At 42.4% G+C, this 26,436-nt stretch overlaps 1 pseudogene; it reads right to left on the bottom strand.

Annotated features, from left to right (window-relative positions):
• LOC114087260 (protocadherin-8-like) overlaps window positions 1–21,672 on the bottom strand; it is a 134,603-nt pseudogene extending 112,931 nt beyond the window's left edge.
• Window positions 21,673–26,436: the final 4,764 nt, after the last annotated feature.

The raw sequence follows: 26,436 nt of genomic DNA on the forward strand, positions 1-26,436 counted from the left end.
TTTTCAGAGGGGCCTCAGACCAGCCTTAAGCCCCTTCCAAATTTTACTCTCCTTCAATTGACCCAGAAATTTTGGGTCTGAAAGGGAAAGAGTATCCTTTTGGACTCCTCTCAGGCTTCTTCAGAGATCCAACATCTGTCCTACTATTTGGTACCTCTGGGATCCACTACCGACTCAGGGTGAACTTGACATTAGACCCCTCCTGCTGCAAGCCCAGGAATGAGATAATAAACAGAGGCAGTATCTACAAAACCATATGTGTAGCTACAGCCCACCACACCTGGGGGCAGATGTCTTCAAAAAACTAAATAATTTGGCTACAGACTCTGGAATCAAAATGCTTTCAAAAATCAAAATTGTGAGGAATTAGAGGCTCCAAGCCAGCATGTATATATTTTTATAGTATCATCATTCCCTCAACTACAAGTTTTCCTAAGATGCCTGTATTGGTTTGTGTTTAGATATGTCCTATATATAAGCCTGATATTTTCTTTGACTCCAACACTAGATCCTGTTACATTTATTAACCCTTGTCACTTTGAGCATTTTAAAAAATTGAAGGATTAAGGGACATTTTCCTCTAACCTAGCTCCCAGTCTTACACTCCAGGTTCTGGGGCCCAACCTGTGTTCTGCTTCAGCTCCACCGATGACCACTTGTTTCCTGACCCACTGGCTCTGGACACCATGGGGTCACACTCTGGGATGGTTCTGTGTAACCAAGGCAACAATAAGTTGCCTTAATTACTCTTTGAAGGTGTTTATAATGAAAGGACACCAAAATAGCTTTTCCAAGCCTCCTGCTGTTAAGAATTCTAAAGGTTAAGGCCTCCAGTAAACTGTGACTAGAAAAAAAATCAACGGAATAACTGCATAATCACCTGCTATATTTAGCAGGCTAGATTTCCAGAGTAACCTGGCATTTCTGCCCTGCAGCCTTCTTCAACACCTCAGGAAGTCTCCTGGCCAGGACATGTGTTGCTTTGCCAGCCCAGCACCTGGAGCACAGCTATGGGCCCAAAATATCTCAGCATCTCGCATAATGAAAGGGAGTCAGAGTCCAAAAGGAAAAGAAAGAAAACGACTTACCATAAAATGACTGGACGAGGTAGTGCTGGCTCAGAAAGCAAAACTATTGTATAAAATTCCAGCCAGTCTTTTTGTTCCCTTGGGTTCGTGTAAGATACAGCCCTGTTTCTTCCACTGTTCAAACCCCAGTAGCAAGTGGTCTGGAATAATAGGGGGGTCATGTCTTCCGCAGGCTGTGGGCTCCTCTTTGTGTGGTTTTTCTGCCCTTTGGCTCTCTTCCCATGCTACTCTGTCCTTTTTCCCCTCAAAGCAAAGGCCACTTAGGAGGTTAGGGTGCCCTGGAATTCACTTATGGGAAGAGACAACAAGACTATGTAAATACTAATAACACTAACTGAATATTTATCATGTGCCAGGGACTGTGCTAGGTACACCATATATATTAATTTATTTAGGTCTCACAAAGGTCCAATGAGATACTTTGCTATTATTTAATTCCCATTTTACAGATGAAAAATTGAGATGCAGAAAGGATAGGAAAAGCATTCAAGGTCACATGGTTTAGGTAGTAAGTGTCTGGGCTTTGGACACGGGCAACCTGACTCCAAAATTCATGTTCCCAGCCTCTAAACTATTCTACCTTTCAAAACCTTATTTACTATTACCAGGTCTCCTTTAGAGAAGACTGGAGCAGAATGAAATGTTAAAGCTGCCCTCTTCGAGTGCCTCTGGAGTCTGTCTGCACTTGAGCTGTGTCTGTGTGTACCCATGAGTCCCAGGTACCCAGAAGAGATGAATGAGACCGAGCAGGGGCAAGCTAGTCTTCTGAGTGATAAAGGGAAACTGCAAGAGCTTCTCCCTGAGGCTTTAAAACCACTTTCTCTATCCCCTGTATTTCCTGTGGGAGAGGGGGGCAGTGCCAGGGACCCCCTGATATCCACCAGAGCAGCTCTACTTTTAGCTGCTTCATACACGGGTTGTCTGGGTGGGATTTTGATTGAACAAAGAGATTCGTGGCTCCAAACAGTTTGGCAACCATGGAGGATGAAGCAATCCCCCAGGTGTCAGGTTCCTTAATTGCCAAGCCATTCTCACAGCTGATTTACACAGTCCTGTATTCACTGGAGAGAAATGCAGGCAGGTGTAGACCCAGGGTGCATTCCGCCATGTCTGTGACTGTCAGCTGTCTTCACCAAAGTAGAGAAAGAGTTCCTAAGGGAACCAGACCCATTAGGAAAGACTGTGACTTTATCTTAGCCCAGAGAGGCAAGCCTAAAAAAATGTTTAAGGGTAAATGAAAATAAGATGACTCTGTGAGAGAGCCCTTCCAACAAGCACAAATATTTGGATATACCTTTCTTTCCTTTTCTTCAAAATTCCATATTTTAGTTTCACAGTGTTTCCCTGTGGTCTTTGTGCTATTTCTTGCCTGCCTGTCCAAGCCCTGTGAAATGTTTCAGAAGATCCACAAACAGGTGAGTGTGTGTGTGTGTGTGTGTGTGTGTGTCTCCTGGATGTGTGATTTAACAGGCCAGTTGGATTGCCTGCTCTGGGTATGTCTCCATGTCCCTGTGGAGCAGAGAACCAAAGTCCTGATTCCTAACATAAGTCATATTCAGGGCACCCGATGTACAGGCTTAGGGAAGGCAAAAGAGCACCGTGGTTAAGGGAAAATGCTGGAGTCAGACTGGAATGGGGTTGGGCTCCTATCCCAGTTCTGCCACCTACAAGCGGTGGTACTAGGCAAACCTCTCTGTCCAGGGCTTATCATCTGTAAAATGGGAATAGTAAAGGTGCCTGTTGGTGGGGTGGGTGTTCTAACCATGAAGTGCTGATGCATGGCAACAGTTCCCTGAGCACCAGCTGTATATAGCAATAGAAGGGCCTACCAGGCCTCTCAGGCCCTGCTATCTCAGCCCCATCCTAATTCCACTTCCGCTCCAGTAAGAGCTCCTGGCTGCTGTCTCCGCAGTGTGCAGATGCCCACAGTTAAACTGGAAGATTAGCAGGCATTCTTGTTGGAGACAATCAGAAGTTACAGGGTTCCCGGGGGAGCCTAGCACTTCATTAGGCTTTCTTACTGGCATAACTTAAAATTGAAAAGGCTGCCCCAAGCATCTTGTGATCAGAACAAATATTCTTCATTCATTCATCACGTATTTATTGAGCACATTTTAAAAATAATAGCCAAGGCTGCATAAAGGCTGTGTAAATGCTGAGCTAAGTGCTTCCCCTTCATTCACAACAACACTAAGAGAGACAATGTTATACTTTACATTGTGCACATGAGGCTCAGAGAAGGTAAGGCAACATGCCTCTGGTGGCACAATGTATGGCAGAGCTAAATCTCCTCCAGTACCGTAGCTCTGCTTTTAACTACTCTATCATTTCCCAGGGCCAAAGAATTTAGCCCCCAACCCCACAGGGTTGGCAGGCACCTGGTGGTTTCCTGCTCCTCTTCCCCTAACCCCCTTCCTGCTGATCCATGAAGAGGGAGACTGCAAATCTTACCTCCTTTCCCACTGACTCATGCAAAAATCCCTAGGCTTCCGTCTACACACTGAAACCTGAGGGAACAATGCTGGAGTAGGCATTGCTATTTAGCTGCACAAAATCCAAGCTTCAGTTTAAACTTTGCACACAAAACCCTTCTAATCTCTCTGCCACCACATTCAGACAGAAGGTGTAAAGAGAGGCCCCTTGTTTTCAAGCTATACAGATGTAATTGTGATAAAAAATTATCTTGGGTGTGCCTGTCTTAGACATTTAAAAAAAAATCTGGTAATATTTTAGGCTGCTTTAAGCAGAACCTTTTTTGTTCCTTTAAGAAAAATGAAACCTTTTGTTTGTTATAATTAGGAGTGACTATTTTATAAACTAAACAATAACACTAAGCCCAAAAATACAGATAGTTAATTACAGAGTATTCAATAGGTCTCTCAAAATATTCAGTGACATCAAGTTAAATCTGCATGTCCCTCAGCATCCTCCCCCACCACACACACACACATACACACACACACACACACACACACACACACACACACACAACATAAGGAATCCTTGTTCAGAGATTAAGCTACACAATTCCCATTCAAACTTAGTGAAAGTCATAGCTAACCCTCAATGCAATGCTTTGAAATTTTTATTAACAAAAACATCCATAGAGCAAATCTTGTGGTTAAAAGCATTTTTGAGCACACAGGCTCAGACTGGAGGCCCGAGGGGTCTGCTGAACCCATTGTCATTCAGACTCTAGTCTCCTGCAGGCTCAGCAGTTCTGCTAGTGCTGTGAGCACCATGGTTTACAGCAACCCCACTCAGCAGGGAAACTGCTCCCTTAGGTTGCCCAAAGAGCACAAGAGCATCTTATCCCTATCTAGTCTCCCTAGTGGCCCTTCTATACCCCAGGGAAGCTCTCCATCCCTGGCCTGCACAGAAAAATCTGCTCAAGTTCTGTCCTCTGGGAGCCCGCCACTCTCAGGAGTCTCCGTCAGGACCACCAACCTGTATTCTCTGTAAAGGGCCCATGGCAGAAAAAAGAGCATGCACACACATTGTGGGAAGGACTCGTATGGCTCTGCCCTTTGCTGGGCTGGAGACCTGGAGCCTGTTCCTGGGCCTCTCTGAACCTCAGTGTTGTCATCTATTAGATGGTGACAATAGAACTTACTTCATAGGACTATTGTGAGATAAAACACACCCCAAAATTTTGAAATTCAATTAGGACTTTTTGGGTTGTGTCTCCTTCTATGTATTTTCTCTTTGTTTTCCTAATAGAATTAAAAATTGAAATGGTTGATTAACAACAGTTTAAGCAAAATTCTGAAAAAAGAAAACATGTAGTTAAAAGAAGAGCCAAATATTACCTACAGAGAATTAGATGCCAGCTCACCTACAGCTAGCAAGAGAGGGAAAATCCACATGTGAGAAGTGGGTAGATGGGCTTGCTTTGCCTTCTTCTTGGGTCCTTTGGGTGATACCCACTGCCGGCACCACGGTTCCATCTACCATACACCTCCTCTGTACTCCAGCCCAGATAATTACCCTTCACCAGTCCTGGAGTACAAAACAGAGACCTAGCCCAACATTTTAGAAGATTACACTAATATCTAAGGGTTCAAAAAGATAAACAGATAGAAAACAGCAAGCAACCAGATCATCTGGTTTATACAAAGCAGTTTTTTCCATCTTTAGTAAGTGGCCCCCTATGAGGAGGCCTCCCTCTGGATGCCCTTCTGTCTCCAGGTGGCATGGTCATGTTTAGCCCCAGCCATCCTAGAGGGCTGCCCTGAATCTCCACACTAGGACTGGCCAACCCATAGCTTATGCGTTGCCAGCCTTCTCTACCACACCACTCTTCCTCATTGAATGAGGACTTCGTTGATATTCAGGTATCAACTACAAATCCACAAAGTTAAACCAAACTGTGATTCTTGCTTCAGATTCCTCAGTCATTATCAAAAAAAAAAGCTCAGAGAAGGCTAGGGAATTCCTTTGCTGCATGCCTGCCTAAGGCCCATCCTCTGGGTTTTATTGTCCTTTCTGAAGATTAACTACTCTTCAATTGCTTTATCTCCCTGGAAAGACTTATGTCATGGGAGCCAACACCTACCTACAGAGGAGTCCCTGTTTTCACATGGATTCATATGAAAGTCAATAAAAGAAGAGTCATTATGGGTGTGTCCTCTCATGATTCAACCTAACCTCCAGGTCCAGAATCTACACTAAGGGATACCACAGTATTGGCTAAAGATGGGCATCTGCATCATAACACTGCCATAATTCTACTCTATGATGATCCTCACTGAGAATAAGGAAAGTGCAAGCCACTAGCAGATTAAAAGACTTACTTTGTGCTCCATACTACACTCTACAGAGTTCCACAAGCAAGGAGAGAAAGTTTTCATCCCTAAAATTAGGTCGGCACTCACCTAGAAATATGAAGAATGTGATTCTTAGAAATCAGAAATGTAAGGACTGCTCTGTCTTTTTCTGGAGCTTTCTGTTTGTCCCCTTACTTCTTCTGGGAAGGAGAGTACCTATAAGTGCTTTATTTATGACATTACTTTTCACATCAACTCTAAGGTATGTATTCTTGATGCCCCTTAATTGATATTCAGAGAAGTTAAAAATCTTTTCTCAAGCCAAGGGCAGTGGTGCATGCCTGTAATCCCAGAAGCTCAGGAGGCTGAGGCAGGAGGATCACAAATTCAAAGCCAGTCTCAGCAACAGCAAGGCGCTAAGCAATTCAGTGAGACCCTGTCTCTAAATAAAATACAAAATAGGGCTGGGTTGTGGCTCAGTGGTGAGTGCCCCTGAGTTCAATTCTAGGTATCCCCAAAAAAATCTTTTCCCAAAGACACAAGGTTAATAAGTAGTTGAATAGTTGAATAAGGACTTGAAACCATAACTAATTAACTTCTAGTCCCAAGCTCTTCTTATATCTTTCTGGCCCTGTGACAAACCCTTCAAGGCCTTATTCAAACCCAGATTAGCCCAGGACCAGGGCCCTATTGCTATTGAACTTGGCTATAGAAGGTACAAGAAAAAGTTGGATCTCCAAAGGAGGGCTCCATAATGTTGTTCACTTATGTGAATGACATTAAAGTGTTGTAGGGAGGTTCACCAATATACCTGGTGAAGAACAAATGCTGGAATCTGTTGTTGACTTCAGAATGCTCACTCAATGCCTCTCAGTCTTCAGTTTGACTGAAAGAGGTGGGCAAATAAAGCCCATTCCTCCAGCCCAAGGATTCTAACCACAAATAAACCATCAGCAAGTACTAACAGGTCATCTCTAAAACAAGTCAGTCCAATTTCTTCCACTTCCACTGGTCCACACTGCTATCATATCTCTCTGGAAACACTGCAGTAACTCTAAACTCAAGTCCCCTCATTCACTCTATTCCAAACCTCATCCATGCAACCATCAAACTCACTCTTGAAAGCTACCAATGGCTTCTCTTTACTCTTTAGAGTCTGACTCCTCATGATGACTTACCAAGTTTCTGCTTGATCTGTCCCATGCTTGCTCCCTAATATGTTATTTATGTGCTTCTTTATCTGTTGTATGTCTGTGTTCCCAAGTAGAATATTTGTTTGGGGAAAGGATATTTCCTGTCTTATTTATTTCTATTACTCCAACATCTAGCACATCCAAAAATATTAGTTAACTGCATAAATGAATGTTATCTGTGACATGTAGATGAATATAAACTCTCTTCTAAAACAGCTTCCTAGATTTTTTTTTTTTTGGGGGGGGGGCGGTGGGGTTGGAGGTGCTAAAGGGAATGGAATGGCCTATAAACCAAAGACTTGGGTTTTGGTACTTGCACTGGTACTTTAACAGCATGATTCTAGGGAAATTCTCAGCCTCAGTTTCCCTGTATGTTAATGTTGCCTTTCCCACTTCCCACAGGCACATGTGATGATCCTGCTCACTCAGGAAACCATGTTAAATGACTACTATCTGCAAGGTGCTATCCTTGGTACTGGCCAAGATGAATAAGACATGACACTTGTATAGGAGACACAAATAGACCATATACAATATTACTGAAGCCTTCCTTTGGAGATTAGTAGTAAATATGACTGTCTTACTATGTGATCCAAAAGAAAACAACATGACAACGAAGATACAACATGACACAAAGGAGCAAGAAATGAGTTCCCTCTAATGTTTGGAGTGGTGATGACTGAAGCTGGTTTATGGTGACTTGTAGGGTTTCATGCAGAGGTGTAGCACATCACATCTGGGAAACAGAAAGGGGCTCGTGAGGGCTGGTTACACAGCATGAAGGGGCACCAGTGGAAAACGAGGTTGGACAGGTAGACTCCGGCATGGAACATGGAGCTTTTATACCAGGCTTAAGAGATTGTCTTATCCTATAAGAGATGGGTTTTAAGCACAGAAAAACCTAACTAAGTTTGTCCTTTAGAAAAATTATTCTGACAGCAGCCTGGAGGGTAGATTAGGAGGAAAATATAGTAGAATCAAGGAGGGGAAGCTGTGGGAGTTATCCAGGCAAGTAGGGTTCCCCGAAGTGTCAGAGATCGGGAAGAGAGAGAACAGGCATGACAACTGAGAGATAGGTTAAGTCTCTACCTTCTGGGACAGTTGGGTGCTCCAGGCTTGAGTTATTGGTTGATACAAATTTTCCAAACCCAGCATACAAGAGGAGGAACCAGTTTAGGAAGCGATGCACAGAGTTCCTTTTGAACCCAACAAGCTACTCCTGTGAAAATAGACAAGAGCAGATGTTGTGGCTGGTGTTCTTGTTTGGGGTGGCTGCAGTAGCTAGGACTCCTTACCCAAGTCATATCCATTGCTTCATCTCCTCTCAGGCATGGGGAAAGCAAGTTATGATCACTTCTTTCCTCATGGGGGTGTAGTGAGGCTTTGTTTAGCTATTTAAAGATCTGTGCCACATTCAGATGAAAGGAGCTCTGTTGGTTGAGAGCATAAGGAGACCAAGCACAAAGAAATGTTTAAATGGCTGCCTGAAGGGTAGGAGACAGGCTTGCAGGGGGTTCATTCTGGCTTCATAATTAGATTTAAAGATTCAGAGATGAAAAACAAAAGATACAGACAACAGAAGATATGGATTAGTTCTCTCTCCAGATGGATTAACATTTGGATTGTTTCTCCCAGATGTGACTTGCCAGGATTAAAAACCCACCATATTTCTCCTGCAAAGGGACACTCACAGGGGAGGCAGAGGAGACACCAGGGGGCCCTAAAGACACAGCTGTCAGCTCATCAGCTCACCGTAGGGACCTCACTCTGCAGAGGAGCAGGGGCTGAGACCAGGTAGCTTCAGGGATGAGATGAAGCCCTTCACCAGCCCAGGGAGTCATCACCCGTCCCCCACCCTCACAAAGCCCAGGGGGAATGTACATCAGACTTCCAAACCCAGAAGCCTGGAAAAAATAGAAGTTTGCTTGGTCCTAAGCACCAGATGGCTCCCTTTCAGACAAGACCTTAAGTGTCCACAGCATCCTTTCTTCTCAGCTAACCTTTGAGACAGCTCCTTCTCCAACTGCACCTGGCTCCTACCAGCTGCTCCTCCCCAAGGGGCTCTGTAAAAATAAGTCAGACTTTATAAGTTCTGGAAGAAGAACTTCTCCAAGTTACAGTCCTCTGGAAGATGGCAGCTTCTTCTGTCTGTGTGACATGGCTCCTCCACACTCACTCTCTCCCTCCATTCCCTTCTTGCACCATCTCTAGCATTTGAGTGCTCTTAGCAATTCTTCAAGGCCCTGACACATTACATTCCCCCCAAATGTCTTCCCACAGCAGGATTCTCTCTCTCCTTCTCCTTGTTCTCCCACTGCATTTTGTTGGTTATAACCCCGAGTTAAGTCTGTTTGTATTATAGTTGTTGTGGCTTTGAGTTTCTGTCACACTCTTGATTTTCAGCCCTCAGAGAGCAGAGATATGTTGGACTCACTCTGCTAGCCTCCAGGGCCTGCCATATTGAGGTTGTTTGGTCATTTTATTGAATTCATCAGAATAGGTGAGAAAAAACAGCATGTTGCTCTGCTGCAGTGAGAAGAGGCAGGTGCTCTAGAAATGAGTCTGTTTCTCCTAGCTGCCTGGCTTTCATAACCCATTGTTATTGCAGGGGGACTTAGGGATGTCTGGTAAGAGCCATGGTTATAGGTCTGAGAGTATCCACTGGCCAGATTGGCAGCTTCATGCTTCAAGAAAGAGTTCTGGCTCAGACAAGGCTTGGCATAGTGCTGGCTTTTGAGGCTTGATATAACAGACAAGTCTCGGGCCCTCTCAGATTCTCAATTTCTTCATCTAAAGTGATGATTCTGATGATAATCATTTCTATCCTTGCACATAATTGTACAAATAGTATGTAATATGTGTGAAATCCATGATACAAGTGGACACTTTGCACAGTGTCTGGTACCAAAGATGTGTGCAATCAATTCATTGAATTATTCATGTGTTGATGGAGAATATTAACTAAGAGAAGGCACAGCCTGGATAGGAGGGATGCACAGCCTATTAGAAGCCTGGTTCTTTTGTGATGCATATTAGTGAAACTGCTTAGGTGCTGATGCATCTATAATCTGGGATACAGAGACCTCAGTTCTGACCTACCTTCTCTGGCACCCAAGAATATGCTAAATAACTTCTCAGAGCTTCAACTACACAGGGTCAAAGCCATGGCTCCCACCCTCTCCACAGGATTATTTTGAATAATAAACTACACAAAACCGTGACTCTTAATGAAATGTGAACATATTGCACAACCAGCCCCTAGTAAGCAAGACATGAATAAAGGTTAGCTTTTATTTTTACAATTATCTTTTTTCCTCTCTAGACTCTAGCACCTTAGGGTCAGGAAATGTGTGAGTTTTGCCTCTAACTCTTTATTCACGCTTCAATACAGTGCCTGACAGATAGGGGAGTCCCATTGAATGAAGAATGGAATTAATGACCTGTTCAGTGTTTTGTAAACTCGTGTGCATAGAAGCTATGATGATCAGTAATGTTTATTCCATTCTATTGGCATTCAATGATTTCTAGTCAGATGTGGTGACCAGTTTAAGGCAGGACATATTTCAGCTATTGAATCTGTGATTGCATTGTATTATGAATAAAAATAAATCAACATTTTTCTTTTTTTTCCTCAGCCTAGTTATTATCTCTGTGCCATAATTGGGGATTGGGAGAACTTCTGTATTCCTTCTTTTTTCATGTTGACCAACAAACTCATGATCTTGAATGCATAGTAATAATTAGTATCGATTAACTTGATTTACAAACTTGGGCACATAGCTCTGTGCTGGGAATTTTGTGGGTTTTCTTGACCACAGGCAAAAATAGACAGACAACCATCTGAATCCATGATCATGCTGAGTTTCCTCTAAACCAAAGACCCACATTTCGGACACTGCCTAAACTCAGGACTCTAGAAATAAAAAGGAAGAGGGAAGTGACTATTTTTAATGCTCTGCCCCATGCAGGGACTTCGTATTTGTGTAGCAGTAAGTTGTGCTGCCCATCAAGTGAAAGTTTAAAGTTCTTGAAATTTCCCTTCCCCTTTGAAGTTAAGTGTAGTCACATGACTTGCTTTGGACAATGAAATGTGAGCATAAGTGATGCGTGTCACTTCTGAGTTGAACTTTAAATAGCCAGCTGCTATTTTGCATGCTAACTTTCCCTCTACCATGACAATGTGCCACATGTTGGAGCTTCCTGTAGCCTGGGTCCTAGAGTGAGAATGATGTGAAACAGAGCCCCCAGATGACTCCCCACGAATATGTATTATCATCAGTAATTAAATATTTGATGGTCTAAGGCTCTGAGATTTGAGCAGGTGATTTGTTGCTGCAGCATAGCATATTCTATCCTAATTGATAAAATATGTTACTTCATTGAATTCTCATTTTTTTAAAAAATATATGCAATGGGTTTTGAAAGACAATTCTCTTTTTTTCCACATTTTTATTGATGCATTGTAGATGTACATAATGATGGAATTTGTTGTTACATATTTGTACCTGTACACAATATACCAATATAATTTGGCGAATTTCACTCCCCAGCGAATATCACTTCCCTGCTACCTCCCCACCTCTTATCTCTTGGTCGCCTTCCTCTACTGATCACCCTTTTATTTTCATGAGATTCCCCATCCTCCTCCCACAACATACCCCTTTCTTTTCCTTTTTTTTTTCCTCTCTAGCTTCCAATATGAGAGAAAAAAAAATGTATGACTCTTGACCTTCTGAGTTTGGCTTATTTTGCTTAACATAAGGTCTCAAATTCCATACATTTCCCTGTAAATGAAATAATTTCATTCTTCTTGATGGCCAAGGAAAACTTCCTTGTGTATATATATATACCACCTTTTCTTTATCCATTAATTCATTGATGGATACCTGGACAGGTTCACCAGTTTGGCTATTGTGAATTGTGCTGCTATAAACATAACTATGTCTGTATCACTACAGTATGATAATTTTAATTCTTCAATATAAATACTAAGGAGTGGTATAGCTGAGTCATATGGTGGTTCCATGCCTAGCCTTTTGAGGAACCTCTGCCCTGATCTCCAGAGTGGTTGTACTAATTTACAATCCTACCAAAGGTCCAATGGTATAAAAGTGGGGAGACAATTATTGATGGGTCTCAAGCATCCTATATTTTTCAAGCAAGGCACTAATTGTTTCAGAATATTGTCCCAAGGATGTTTGTAGAGCTGAATTCATGGAAAAATAGAAGAAATATCTCCTTCCACAGAAAAAGACAAAGATTCTCACTGGACATTCTAAACTCAGAATACCTAAACTATTTCTTTCTTTGAACTCTGCTCACTGTGTATATAGGCATCCATCTGAGCCAACTGCAAGAGGAACTTACACAAATACAGTGATGTTCATGTTCTGCTGTACCATGGTAATAGAGTCCGTGTTTCTGATCCAAAGGTCTCATGTCTTCTGCCAGCACCTTTGAAATTGTGATGCACTAGTATGTTAGCTGGGCGGTGGGTAAAATCTCAGACTTTCACAGTTCTTAACAGTAGGTGTGAGCATTGCCATTTTACACATGATAAAACTTAGCCTCAAAGAGAATGTTACCCAAAGTGACCCCACTAATAGTTGGCAGATCTCATTTTTCCACTATTTTCCATTGCTTGCCAAGGGAGAAAAAAAAATCCTTCAAGTATCACTTATTTGTTTATACATTCCTGAACTCAAGCACTCATTTATTCAGTTAATGTCTACCAAGCAACTACTTCAAGCACTATGGAAGGGTGCTGTTTTCTAGTATTCTTTAAAAATCAGCATTGAGTTCTCTTAACAACCAGTTTTAATGTTTAAAGTAAGGCATATAAGATTATTTTAAACTTGACACATACTATACCCATTTTCATTTGCCTTCACCCAGCAAGCAGATGATCTGGATAGTGTATCAATGAGTCAGACTTCTCACAACTTAACATCCAGTATATTTTCCTTTTGGTACAGGTAGTCTTAAGAACTTTGGCCATCTCTGGAGGAAACAGAATATATGTATAGTCAGAGATGTTTGCAGTCCTGTACTTGCTGCTCACTGTCAGCACTCAGACTCGGGCATGGGCTTAACTCTATTTCCCTGTCTCTCCAGGACACAGCATAGATGAAGAGGAGCCAGAGGCTTAGCATCACTAAGCTGCAATAAAGATGCGCACTTCCCCCACACTGCAAAACCTCAGGGTGTTAGATTCCAGGAACTAAGCCCACAGCCTCATATCCATTCCCCACCGAAGTCCCCCTTTCTAGTGAGGCATGCTAGGAAGATGGGCTGAGAGAGCTGGGGTCAACTCTTGATTCCAATTCTCACTCACTTCTTTAGTGATTTTTGTGCACTTTTCTTTAACTGCTCTGAGCTTTCATTTTCTCTTCCAATAAAGTAGCATAGTAATATCTAATTTATAAAATTCCCATGAAGATTAATACATAAACAGTGTCTAGCACATAGTAGGCTTTCAATAAATCACAGCAATCCACATTATTATCATCATCCTTTTGCTTTGGCTGGATAGAGTGAACAACCCTTTGAACAAGAAGAAAATTAGAGATTAGGGGCAGAGTCACTGGCTAAAAGCCAAAAGGGGAAGATAAAGTTTTATAATTGCCTCTCCTGGGAAAAGTAATAAATGTAGGCAGCTGTGCTGCTCCCACACTTTGGCAGCCAGAGGAGAGCTGTGTCCAAAGACTTCTCTCTCAGAACATACAAATGTCCACCATGCACAAAGCACTGTGTGTGGCAATGGTGGATACAGAGGTGGGGCAGGCTCAGCTCTGTCTTCTAGGAGTTTATTATCTGTAGAGATTGAGACAAAGAGAGGATTAGGCAACCACAGAAATCACTGTGATGTGAGGCAAGCTGAGAAAAGAGAAGAATAGGCAATAGGTGTTCCTGGAGGGTGAGCTTTCCTTTTGGTGAAGGAGGTAAGGTGGGTATTTGGGGTAGGCACTGACAGAGGAAATATTCATAGAGAGGCATGGGGGAGAGGAGGGCAGTTAAGACAAAAGGAAGGTAATCAGTCTGACAAGGTTTGGGGGGAAGCAAGTAATGCAGTTCAGCTGGAAACTGATGAAGTAGCCAGGAAGCAATCCACACAATGGGTGGTCTTGAACAAGGGTTTAATGTGGTTGTCAATGAAGACAAGCAAGCTCCAGACTATACTGAAGGAAGATTAATGTGGCAACTGTGTGTAGAACAGGTCACAGTAAGAAGTTGGCAGCAGGGAGATCAAGTAAGTAAGCATCCAGCATTCCAGACATGAAGAATAAATAGAAGCCCTGAATTCAGGGTAGCAGCATTAGAATAGAAAGGATGATTCCCAAAAGATAAAGATTCTGAATCCAAGGAGGAGAAACTTGAGTACCCAAGCTGTGTAGCAAGCATTCTCTGTACCAGACCCAGACAGGACATCAGACAAGCACCCCTGGGACTGAGTCATAACCCACTCACTATGGAGAGAGGACATGTCTGAGACCTTTGCTCACCAGAGCCAAACTGGTCAAGGATTTGAGGTTGACTTAAGCAGTCACTTTCCAGAAAAAGGATGGATTTATCCATACAAACTAAGCAAAGAATTTCTGGGCTGGACTACTTTGAAAGATTTTAAAGATGGGCAGGATGGAGGAGGCCATTGCACTAGCCTGAAGACTTCAGATTCGATTAGCTGGGGCTCCAGTAACTCTTACCAGCACACACAGGGGTCTCCTTCGGAGATTCCAAAGCATCCCTAAATCAGGGACATTCCCAACTGTGTCATATGCAGCCCTAGAGCAGAAGGAGGAGGAAATTGACCAAGGAGGTTAATTAGGAATTTGACTACTCCTTTCACAAAAACATCCCAGTGGGAAACCTTGTTGCATGCAGCTTCAGAGAATGAGCTTTCCAAAATAAAAGAGCTGCTGTTTTTTTTTTTGTTGTTGTTGTTGTTTGTTTGTTTTTTGCAAAGCAACTTGGCAAAAGTGGCTTAAGATCCTGATCAATTTAATTTAGCAATCTACTAAATTAAACCTACTTCAGGTGTTATGGTTCAGATGTGGTGTCCCCCAAAAGCTCACGTGTGAAACAATGCAAGAAGGTTCAGAGGAGAAATGATGGGGTTGTAAGAGTCTTAACCCAATCAGGTGATTTAATCCCCTGAGAGGGATTAATTGAGTGGCAACCGAAGTGATAGGGTGTGGCTGGAGGAGGTGGGAATTAGGGCATGGCGTTGGTGTACATGTTTGTATGGGGTGAGTGCAGTCTCTCTGCTTCCCGGAAACCCTATGAGCTGCTTCCCTCAGCCACACTCTCCCTCCCTGGTGTTCAGCCTGGAGCCCAAAGAAATGGAAATGACCTTCTAAGGACTAAGACCTCTGAAACCATGAGCCTTCAAATAAACTTTTCTTTCTCTACAGTTGTGCTGGTTGGATCTTTCAGTCACAGCAGTAAAAAAAAAAAAAAAAAAATCTGACTAAAACATTAGGATACCATGATAGAATATGCATATATGGTTTTATCTGTCAGTTTGTCCACCATAGGAAGAGTAGTGGTGTCGGAGGGATGGAACTGAGGCAGATTTTGTTTCCTTCTTCATGCTTCTAAGAACTTTCAAAGTTTTTCTCTGGTAAGAATGTATTAACAATAATCATCATAATAAACTTTTCTTAAAGACTTACTGTATTTTGGGTAAGATACGACAAACTTTACAGGTCTATCACCCCACTCAAAAAAATAGAAACAATGATCACACCCATTTTACAGATAAGGAAACAAAAACTTAGAAAGGTTATTTGCTCAAAGCCACTTTTAGGTAAGAAAAGCGAGAAGTCAAACTTGAAGTCAAATTCAATGACTCCAGTCTTTCTATGCTTATTACATTAAGTCTCCCGGATGATAAGTATATGTGTGTGTAGTGCTTTTAATTCAAAAGTGCTCTTATTTTCTCTACATTATATTTTTAAGGAAGTATGGGATGCTCAGAAGAGGAAAGTACGACCTTCAGGAGCTACACTCTGGTTTTCTGCCAAGAAATTCACCTTCAAAGGCAGTGCCACAACACCAATGATAGGAACTTCTTTGCAGTGGGAGGAATATAGATTATAAAAGGTCAAGAAAAACTGCTTTCCATAGTTAACAATTTAGCTCATTAAGTAAACAAAGTTATGTTAAGTAATTAACACAGAACCTGTCGTTAGAATTTACAAATAGGTTAAGAACAAGTAGGAATGTGTTTTTCATTTCAAAATAAAATAAAATGAGAAAGATTTTTCCATTCCTCCCCCCCCAGACCTCAAGTCTGTTTCTTTGATAGGCGGAATCAAAGGGGACGCACATCTGGGCTCCTGGCTCTGGGTCCAGCCCAGTCACTGGTCAGCTGTGTGAGGACCCTGGGGAGTCACTTACCCCTCCCTGGTTTCAATTTCCTTATCTATAGAATAAAGGGGTCTAGATGATGTTTCTAGCTCTGGTGACTTCTGTTTGAATGATAAAATCAGCATAGATGATAAACCTATATCTGAAAAGGTTAAGAGACTCCCAGGATTAGAAATGCAACATATTGCAGGGCCTTTGTCCTCTAGAAAAAAGGACCCCAGACTAGAAGCCCCAAATGAGATCACAGGCCAATGATGAGATCACAACAAAGCATCCAAAGTGGGGGCTGATGATAAGGAGAAAAATTGGGGTGAAAGAAGGTAGAGAACAGGGTGCTCTAGGGGTTGCCCACCTACCCATGTTTCCCTTTCAGAGCTGCTATAAGCATTGTATTCTGAACCCCACCCCTGACTCTTTTTAAGCACCTTCTATGGGACTAAGGGTTTATAATCCCAGGGACCACTAAGCTAATTTATCAAATGAGAAAATAAAGCTATTTTCTGTGTGTGTAGCACGATTTCCGCCTTGACAGTGCACACACAGGGCTGGCGGTGCCTGGCTTGCTCCTCCTGAACACCAATTGATATGCTGCTCACAGTACAGCACACAGGAGTCGAGGCCATACAGAGATGACGCACTAGAAACAGGCCAAGAGCAGGCCTTTCTTCCAGGGGATGGGTCCTGTCACTTACTCTCCTACTGCTTTGGGATAACAAAAAAAAAAAAAAAAATAGAGGAGCAGATCCTCAACAATGTCGTTTGAAGAACAAACACCCATGCCTGTCAGAACTTCAGAGAACCAAAGCATCACTGAGTGGTACAACCTCTGGGAAACCACACACCCTTATTCCTCCATTCAATAGCAGTAAAAGCAAATAACACATTTAGTGAGCCAGGAACCAGCACTTGATGGTATTTGAGGTTAGATAAGTTGGGTCAGGGCTAGATGCTGCCCATAAGGAACACGAAAATTGAAACTAAATAAAATGTTGACTGTGAACATGCTCCCTTAGCCACAAGAGAGTAGGTTTTACTTTCCTCAGTCTCCCCCAGCTCCAATACCAGGTTCTTAACACTACAACTGGAAGACAGGATGAGAACAAACTGGTGACTAATCTTATGGGTTAGACAAGATGCCAAAACTGGGAATATATTTTACCTGTGAATCCTCAAAACTACTATATTTCATATTGAGAAAACTGACACTCAGAGTTTAAGAAGCCTGAATGAGTAAGCACAGCTAATAAATTGTGGAGCTTCCAGTGTTTGAATTCAGCTTCAAATTGTCCCCCAAACCTGATCTGTTTGCAGCCTTACTGTCACCTCACATCCACATGCCAAGTGCCTATCGCATCGCATTGTGATTGTCTCTGTGTGTCTCCGTGTATCTCCAAACGCCCTGGGGTTTAAGAACAGGTCAGTATAGCAGTGCAAACTGCCCAGGCCCATGGTCTGTCCACATTTTCCTACTTCCAAGAGACCCTTTCCTAGAGAAGGACCCAATATGAGTTTAATCAGCCTTCGTTTGACAGCTGGAGCTAGGAGCAGATGTTACTGCATCCTCCTCCCCCACTTTGACCTCTTTCACATGATGCCCCAACCACATCGCTGAGTCTGCAGCATATTGTCCCCAAAATTTTCCATTCAGGCCACTGGGCCATAAATAACCAAACTCACTAAGCCATTTTCCCAAAACTCTTCCTGTTGCCACAGTGCAGGTGCTTCAGTGTTGAGCAGAAGTCTCAGCCAGCCTCAGGGGCCCATGAAGGAATTGGGACCAGGAACCAGGTGTTCCATTTCAATCACAATTTTTTTGCATAGCCTGATATCTCTTCAATCTGCCTTGTTTTTTTCCCAATTAACTCATGTGTTTGCATGTCACTAGAAGCCATGGGTTTCCTTGCAGCTTCCCTGAAACAAGACCAAAAAAAGTGAAAAGATAAACAAAGAGACAAAACAAATGACCTTCTCCTATGAAGGGTCCGTGGCTAGGGTGACTACATGATTTATTATTCAATATATACATCAGGACAATGAGCATAAACCAAACTGTCCCACACAAGCCAATACATCACTTCTCTAGCCAGAAAGTAAGTTTCAGACAGCAGGGTCCATGTCACTGCTGTTTTAAAATAATACCTATGAAAAACAAGAAGAAAATTCAAGAGCTCCTCCCTAGGGAGGCAGTGGAGACAGGGACCAGCAAAGGTAGGAAATGTGTGTCATTGCTGTCTGTATACTTTCTTATCCCTTAAACTGTCCAGATGTGGCTCATCCACACAGCCCACCATCCTCAAAATCCTTAGGTTCCCCACCATTCAAAGTTTCCAAGCAAGGTTTAAAAATCCAAACCACTGTGAATAAATTCTCTGCCAAAGACATTTGCATTTTAACTATGAACAAATTCCTAAGGCAAGAGTGGCTCTCAGCAGCACTGGGATCTATACCAGGTAATCAGAAGCTACTCCATTCTCTTGTGAGGACCCTTCATAATGAAAAAGCCCCTCTACCTTCTTAAGTTTGCTGGAGGGGTTTAAAGGGAATAACCTGGCCCTCATGCATATTGAATCCCTAGGATTAACTGATCCTAGGCTTTGTCGATACAAGGTTAATGAGAGACAGACGCTGGGGATGCACGCCTTGCCTCTGCGATGCCCTGTGGATGCAGAAGCCTGCTCTAGAATCTCCTATCTCCTATTGACAAAAATGAAGTTTCTCTCCCTCCAGGGAATGACAGACATGCAGACCAGAGGTCTACTGCTGGCCCAGTCTGCAGCCGAATGACAACAGAGTAACACCAAGAGAGAGCTTCCAGGGTATTTCTTAATTGGGTGCACGGAATCCAGAGTCTAATGGCCATTTAAATACCAGCCCCATTAGCTGCTTCGCTGTAGAACTACCTACCAGATGTGTAACAACCATATTTACTGGTCTGTTTGCAGCTGGTTGTACCTTCTCTGGGCTCATGCCCCATTCATTCAAATGGCTGTTTTCCCATCTGCTTAAATGAGAGAAGTGTGACACAGCCTGGGGACATATTCTCTCACAGGCGCACACACAGAATGCCCAGTACAGGACCAGGAAGGAGAGCACTGCCAAGGTCAGATGACTGCAACCGTCTGATTTTTATTAAAAACAACATTTAAAAAGAACAAACATCCTGTTACCACCAGAGCACTGTACTTTATTTTTCTGCTGGGAGAAGAAAAGCTCTCTGAATGTTTTATTCAGCAGGAACTAGAACACTGTTATTACAAACTTTCTTTCCCAAACTAATTCCCTGAGCTTATGCTGCCAGAATTCCTCCTCTCCAGGGCAGTTCTGCCTTCACTCGTTGACTTCTCAGATCCTGCTAGGAAATCTGCCACCCGGGCACAGCACACAGCTGATGGTCTCAGTGGGGCTTCAGGGCTCCTTGTGCTGCAGCCCTGCCTGGGGTGGGTCTGAGAAAGCCAAGCGGGGTCATCTGAAAACACACGATGCTTCCATGACTTACCTGGATTCTCTCCAGGTAGAGATAAAGACTGTCGAAGGCCTTGGATGGTCCCCAACTGCAATGTCACCTTGGAATTCTGGGCAAAATCTCCTGAGAGCAGCAGCTTGTCGGCCAAATGACCCCATAGGTTAGCCAGGCTCAGAAATGATTAAAAGAGGAAACATAAGGGATGTGGAAATGCTGAAAGTTTCTGGGTGGTTCTACAAGTAGAAGAGATTCTTATCTACAAGCAAGAAACAAACAAACAAAAAAACAGAATTGAGATGCCTGAACATCTCCTGGGACACTGGTGGGTCACCTGAGAGTGACTCGCTACATGGCAATATTTGTCTCTGATGGAGTCTGACAGAGGGTCTTTAAAGTTGGAAAAGTCAGCTCCCCATCGAAAGCTCATTCAGAGTCATTGCTGTTGGAGGGGAAACTCTCTCCCACAGTGTTGGCAGCAGGCAAAGATTCTACTGAGGTGTGAACATTAAATCTGTGCATATGTGTATACACACATAACAGACACACACTTACACACACATATATAAGTATATATAAACACATGCACAGATGGCCCCAAGTTAAGAGAGTTTGATGTTCAATTTTTCAACTTTATGATGGCACAAAAGCAATTCAAATTCAGTAGAAATCATACTTCAAATTTTGAATTTGGATCTTTTCCCAGGCTAGCGATATTCAGTACAATACTCTCTCAAGATACTGGGCAATGGCAGCATGCTGCAGCTCCCAACCAGCCATGTGATCACGGGAGGAAACAACTGATCCTCTACAGTGCACTGTGTTGCTAAGCTGTGATGTTTGGTAGGTTAGGTGTATTCAATGCATTTACCACTTGAGATTTTAAACATAACAATAGGCTCATCCAGATATAGCCCTATCATAATAAGTTGAGGAGCATCGAAAGTGATGAATGACCAGGGAATAAAGCAGGGCTAAAAGAAGCAATCACCAAAAACAAAATGTGAGCATCAGTAATAATGATTGTGGTGTCAGATATTTTCTATTGGCACTGTCACCAATTTCAATCTCTCTTATTGTCTCCCCTAATACAATGGGAGAAAGATTAAAACCCTATTTACAACTCTTCTTTACAGATACAGTTCTGGGTGCATTTTAGTTTCAGTCAATGAGATCACTTATGTTAGATTTGGAAGGTGGAAGGCTTGCTCTCTGCAGATACAGGGAGATAAGTAGGCACCAGCAGAGGTGAATGTTCATGACCTATGTTCGTGAATGTTCGTGACTCCATGTTCCATCATCTGTTACCAGCTTGAAGATGTGAGGATGACACCAATGGTAGACACAGATTCAGGCTCTTGATTTCTGGATTCTAGTTAGTGGTGTGACCTCGAAGCCCAATGTTCACTGCTAGCCTATGGATGCTGCATCTCAAACCTTTCCAGTGATTTTGTAGACCCCTATTCTCCATGTTAAATCCTTTCCTTATAATACCTAGAATGGTGCAGCAGACTGACTGGCTGCTCACCAACCTGTTTTCTGTTCTGCTCTGTATCCACAAGACTGTACGTTTCCCCAGTCTCCCTTACAGCTTAGCTGTGGTCCTATGGTAATGGATTGTGAGCAGAAACACTGGGCATCTCTTTCAGACCAACCTCCCATGTAAGGTCCTCCATGCTCTTTTTCCCTTCTAGCTGCTCTGTGCAGACAAGCACAGTGACCTTGGAAGTCACAGGTGGAATGAGCCTGGTTTCCTGAATCACTGCTTGGAAGAGATCACCTTTAAAGAGAAGCATTCTTCTACACAGTGACACCATACAAAATCATGACTGAATGTGAAGGGGTAAAAAATAAGGTGTCGGAAATGTGGGAAATGTTAGAAGCAACAACAAAGACAAAATGGTAAAGCCAGTGGTCATTGAAGTAAGGGAGAAAAAAGTAGGCTACTGTGCTAAGCCCCTGAGATAATTAGGTATATTTACTAAAGCAGTTAGTAGCACCCCAGTTAAGACTGTTTCTGCTTTTATCTCCTACTTGGAACCCTGACTTACAACAGCCACCAAGGATGAAAGAGAAAGTCACCAATAATACAGATGTAAAGAACATTTGGGGGATCTGGGGTGTAGCACAGTGGTAGAGCACTTGCCTAGCAAGTGCAAGGTCCTGGATCCACAGCACTGCAAAAAAAATAAATAAGTAAAATTTAGAAATTAAAAAAAAAGTATTATCCATAAACAAAAAGAATGCATGAGTTGGCAGGATCCAACCAAAAAAAAAAACGAGATTTGGCACCTCTGTGGGGCAATCAATGTGTCAGTTAGCTTACTTGTGTCCATCATTTCACAATGTATATGTAATCAAAGTTGTATACATTGAATATATATAATTTTTAATTATTTCAATAAAGCTAAAAAGAAAGGAATGGAGATTTGAGATTCTTGGAGTCATGTACATTTCCTAAATGGAAATATAGGAATCCAAATTCCTTAGATGGTGTTTTGGTTAGCTTTTGCATTGCTGTGATGAAAATACCAGACAAGAACAACTTAGAGGAGGAAACGTTTATTTGGGACTGATGACTTTCAGAAGTGTCAGTCCACAGATGGTCAGTTTCATTGCTCTGGGCCCAAGGTGATACAGCACATCGTAGGGGAAGGGCCCAGCAGAGGAAAGCTGCTCAGCTTATGGCAGTTTCAGGAAAGAGAGGCTGGGGAAAGGGGCTGCAGGGAAGATGCACCCTTCTGGGACACTCCTCCAGTGATCTACCTCCTCTAGCCATGCCCTACCTTCCTGTAGTTACCACCTAGACAGTCCATTCAAATCAGGATGGACAGATTAGGTTACAGATCTCATAATGCAATGATTTCACCCCTCAATATTCCTGCATTAACACAGGAGTTTTAGTGGGACACCTCATCTCCAAACCATGACAGTTGGCAGATAAGCCCTGGCCATTAGTCTAACCTCAATCTCTGCCACCTTCCACATCCACTAAGTTCCAGTCGAGCTACTTGGAAGTTCTCAACTACACAACAGGTCCTCATCAGGGGGCCTGAGGTCTGGGAAACTCTTCACAGCAGAACTCCTTGCTCTAAGAGGTCCAGGTGGCACCCAAGAAAAGGATGGATTGAAGGTCCTCTTTCTCACTATGGACCTTGATTCCAAGAGCTGTTCCCCGGGAATGAGTTCCAGGAACAGATGCAGACCTCAGAGACAAGTGAGTGCATCCCAAGCTACAGATGTGGGGCCTGGCAACTGAACCGACAACTCAAATAGCATCCCTCCCAGATGAGCCAGGCCAGCTGGTCTGTTCCACTGCTCAGGATCGTGCCTTAGAAACATGCCTGCCTTTTATTTTCTGATGTGTCAGAATTCACCCTTTCATTGTTCCAGAACATTCTGGAGCACAGAAGGCTAATTACCCTTCGTAGGGTGACATCTATTTGATATGAGTGAAGGCTCAGATCCAGAACCTCCCTCCCTCTGTCATCCTGAAGGTGGCCACAGAGCAACCCTCAGTCCCTCCTTTGCCAGGCTTTCCTTTTCAGTGGTTCAGGAATCAAGAAGAGGAGAAAAGCACACTATAGAGGTTAGTGATGTAAACAAACCCTAAGAGGTAAATATATTTTACTGAAAGTGGGGTACCAAATAAGTATCTCTGGTCTGAAGACTGATACTAGAGAAAAGCAGAAAAAATTATGCATCTGTTTTAGTCTTAACCATAGAGCTTGATGAAAACCTTCACTTGGGCTTGAAGGGAGAAGGACAGCAGGCTCTGCTGCTCCTGTTGGTCTCTGTTTTGGAGTCACAGCATAGCAAGGTGAAGACAGACCCATCCGAAGGTGAAGACAAAGAGAGGAGGTTTCTTTGGAATTCTTTCAGTCTTCTTTGAGGAGTCTCTAGTGCAACAACCTTTATGGGGTAAATGTAAACTCCAGTTGCAATTATCTTTATTCCTTGTCAACCCAATAACCACTCTGAACCTAAAATTTGAAATGGGAATCAAAGATAACTCTGAAGGATGAACATGTGCCAAAAAAATTTTACTAGACACTATATACTTAATATTATTTAATTCACCCAATTGGACTCTGAGTGAGGAGGTTTTGTTCTATCTTACAGAAGAAAAAAAAAAAAACAGAAAAGTGGGTCTCAGAAAAGTTAAGTGCTTATATGCTTATAACCATACTACCTGTGAGCAATAGGAAAAGTCAAACCCAGTTTTGCGTGACTCTGAATCCTACACTCACAACCACTCCTTCCTTGCATCATTAATTAATATCAGGACTCGCCTGGACAAGGATGAGGTAAAGAACTGGAGAACAAACCTTGGACATAGCTAGTAGCAAGGAAGCATTCATGCTTTGAGAGTGCTGCCAGGTAGGTTTGACTGATGCCAAGATCCAGATCCCCTCCCCTGTAATGGTAACTCCAGGCCACCGGGGAACACCTGCAGGTTACTACAGGGCTCCACAATCTCCTGTCCAACCCTAAAAAAAAATAATAAAAAATGCAGGAAGCCTCAAGGGCTTCTTGATAATGCCCAGTTACCCTACGGGGTGATTTGAATCCACTGGTTTTCTTCAAAATGAAAACTGAAGAAGCCAGACTCAAAAAGCTACACACTGTTATTCCATATATGTGGCCGTCTGGAAAAAGCAAAACCACATCAGTGGTTACCAGATGCTGGAGGGCAGGCATTAGGAATTAACTGTGAAAGGGCATGAGAAGACTTTTTTTTTTAGGTATGATGAAAATGTCTTTTTTCTCTTATTGTGGTAGACTTTACATAACCATACATTTGTCAAAACTCATTGACTTGTACACTTAAAATTGGCAAATTTTACCATGTGTAAATTACACCTCAAAAAAGATTATATAAATATATGTGCATATATTTATTTATATCTACCCACACATACATATATACATATTTCAAATAGGCACTAGCTGATAAATCTGGAACTAAAATTTCCATTGTGTAACTGTATTGCAGTCAACCTGTGTCTGAATCCCTGAGTGGGTCCACCTTCTCAGCAGGGAAATTTCCTGCAGGCAGCCACTGCCAGCTGATTCACCAGGTCCAGGGGGAAGGAGGATCTGAAGTGAATTTTCAGGCAAATGCCTCTGTAGCGGTTCGAATAAGAAGCTGATTGCTAGGGTTACCTCAGCTTCCTGCCTTCTCTCCCGAATCTTCAGAGGTCATACTGTGTACTTGCCAAGAAGCACTCATCTGGAAAATTGCCTTAAGCCAGATTAAATATAACATCACTGTTTTTAACCTATATCTCACATGGCATACATGTCTTTATCTTCATATCTTGCTGCATTTTGAAGGCCATACCTGTCTCTACGCTCAGCCCTGAAAAGATAGGAGAAAAATCTTGCTAAAAATACTAAGCATTGTAGCTTCCAGCTGCCTCAGAAAGCTTGGTATGGATGTAAAATGAGCATTTCAGCAAGAAGAACCACATGAGCCTAGTCTATCTGTCCTTCCAGTTCTAGGTCACTTGTTCCCCACCACCCCCAATGTTCTCTTTGGTAAAGGTACTTCTCAATTTTATACAGCCAGTCAGAGCCTTTGCTTTCTGTCCAAGACCTTCTGTTTAGGGAATATCCAGAGGCTTCTGACCCATGTTAATAGCTCAATTGGAAAGGAACATAAGCCACACAAATATAGTCTAGCATTGGTAATAATCAGATAAGTCATGCAAAAATTAATAAGTACATAAGGTCATCTCCCAAAAGATAATAGGGGGCAGTCTTCCACAATAAAAGCTGCCAGAATGAATGGATTTTAAAGGGAAATGAAAACTAAAGAGCCAGAACAACTTTGGACTCTTAAAAATTATTGATATTTTCTGCTGCTAGGTAGATGACCTCCTGGTCACAGGTGTTGGGGAGGTAGCCATTCCCTGTACCCCATAGCAAGATGTGGACCACCTTGTTAAGAGTTTGATTTTTTTTTTAATTAAAAAAAGTAAGCAAACAAAAGATGAATTTTTCAAAGCACACTTTAATCACTTACTTAAAAAGGAGAAGTACAGTGTTTGATCCAATTCTATACACAAGAACTTGAACATAAATAGAAAATAGCCACAACCAGATGATAAAGCCATCCAAAAGCATGGAAGTACCCAGCCCACAAGGCTTTAAACCACTGCACAGATTTCTTAGATTTCCTACATCCCTTCCTGGAAAAAGAAAAAAAAACTTTTAAATTTTGTTTTCTTACGAGTTCCCCACAAAGACAAAAGTCACGTGAAACAGTTGAAGTCAGTGAATGCCTCATGTATGCTCCTAGGTATCTATTTTAGAACCAGAAATGCCATCATTTTTTCATAGTCATCTGATTTTCTTACCATTTTAGAGCCACGTAAATAAAAGTTCATAATAAGACAAAAGAAAATTATTTTTTTTACTTATATCTGTTCCATAGAAAACTGGTTAAATTTTTTAAATAATAAAAAGCAAGCAGTAGAGGGGGGTTGGGGGAATTGGTTGGTCAGACTGGTTCTAAATTTCTGAACTGCTTTGGAATTAAATTACAAGGTAGAGGA

Source organism: Marmota flaviventris, chromosome 4 (assembly GCF_047511675.1).
Source record: "Marmota flaviventris isolate mMarFla1 chromosome 4, mMarFla1.hap1, whole genome shotgun sequence".
Taxonomy (NCBI): Eukaryota; Metazoa; Chordata; class Mammalia; order Rodentia; family Sciuridae; genus Marmota; species Marmota flaviventris.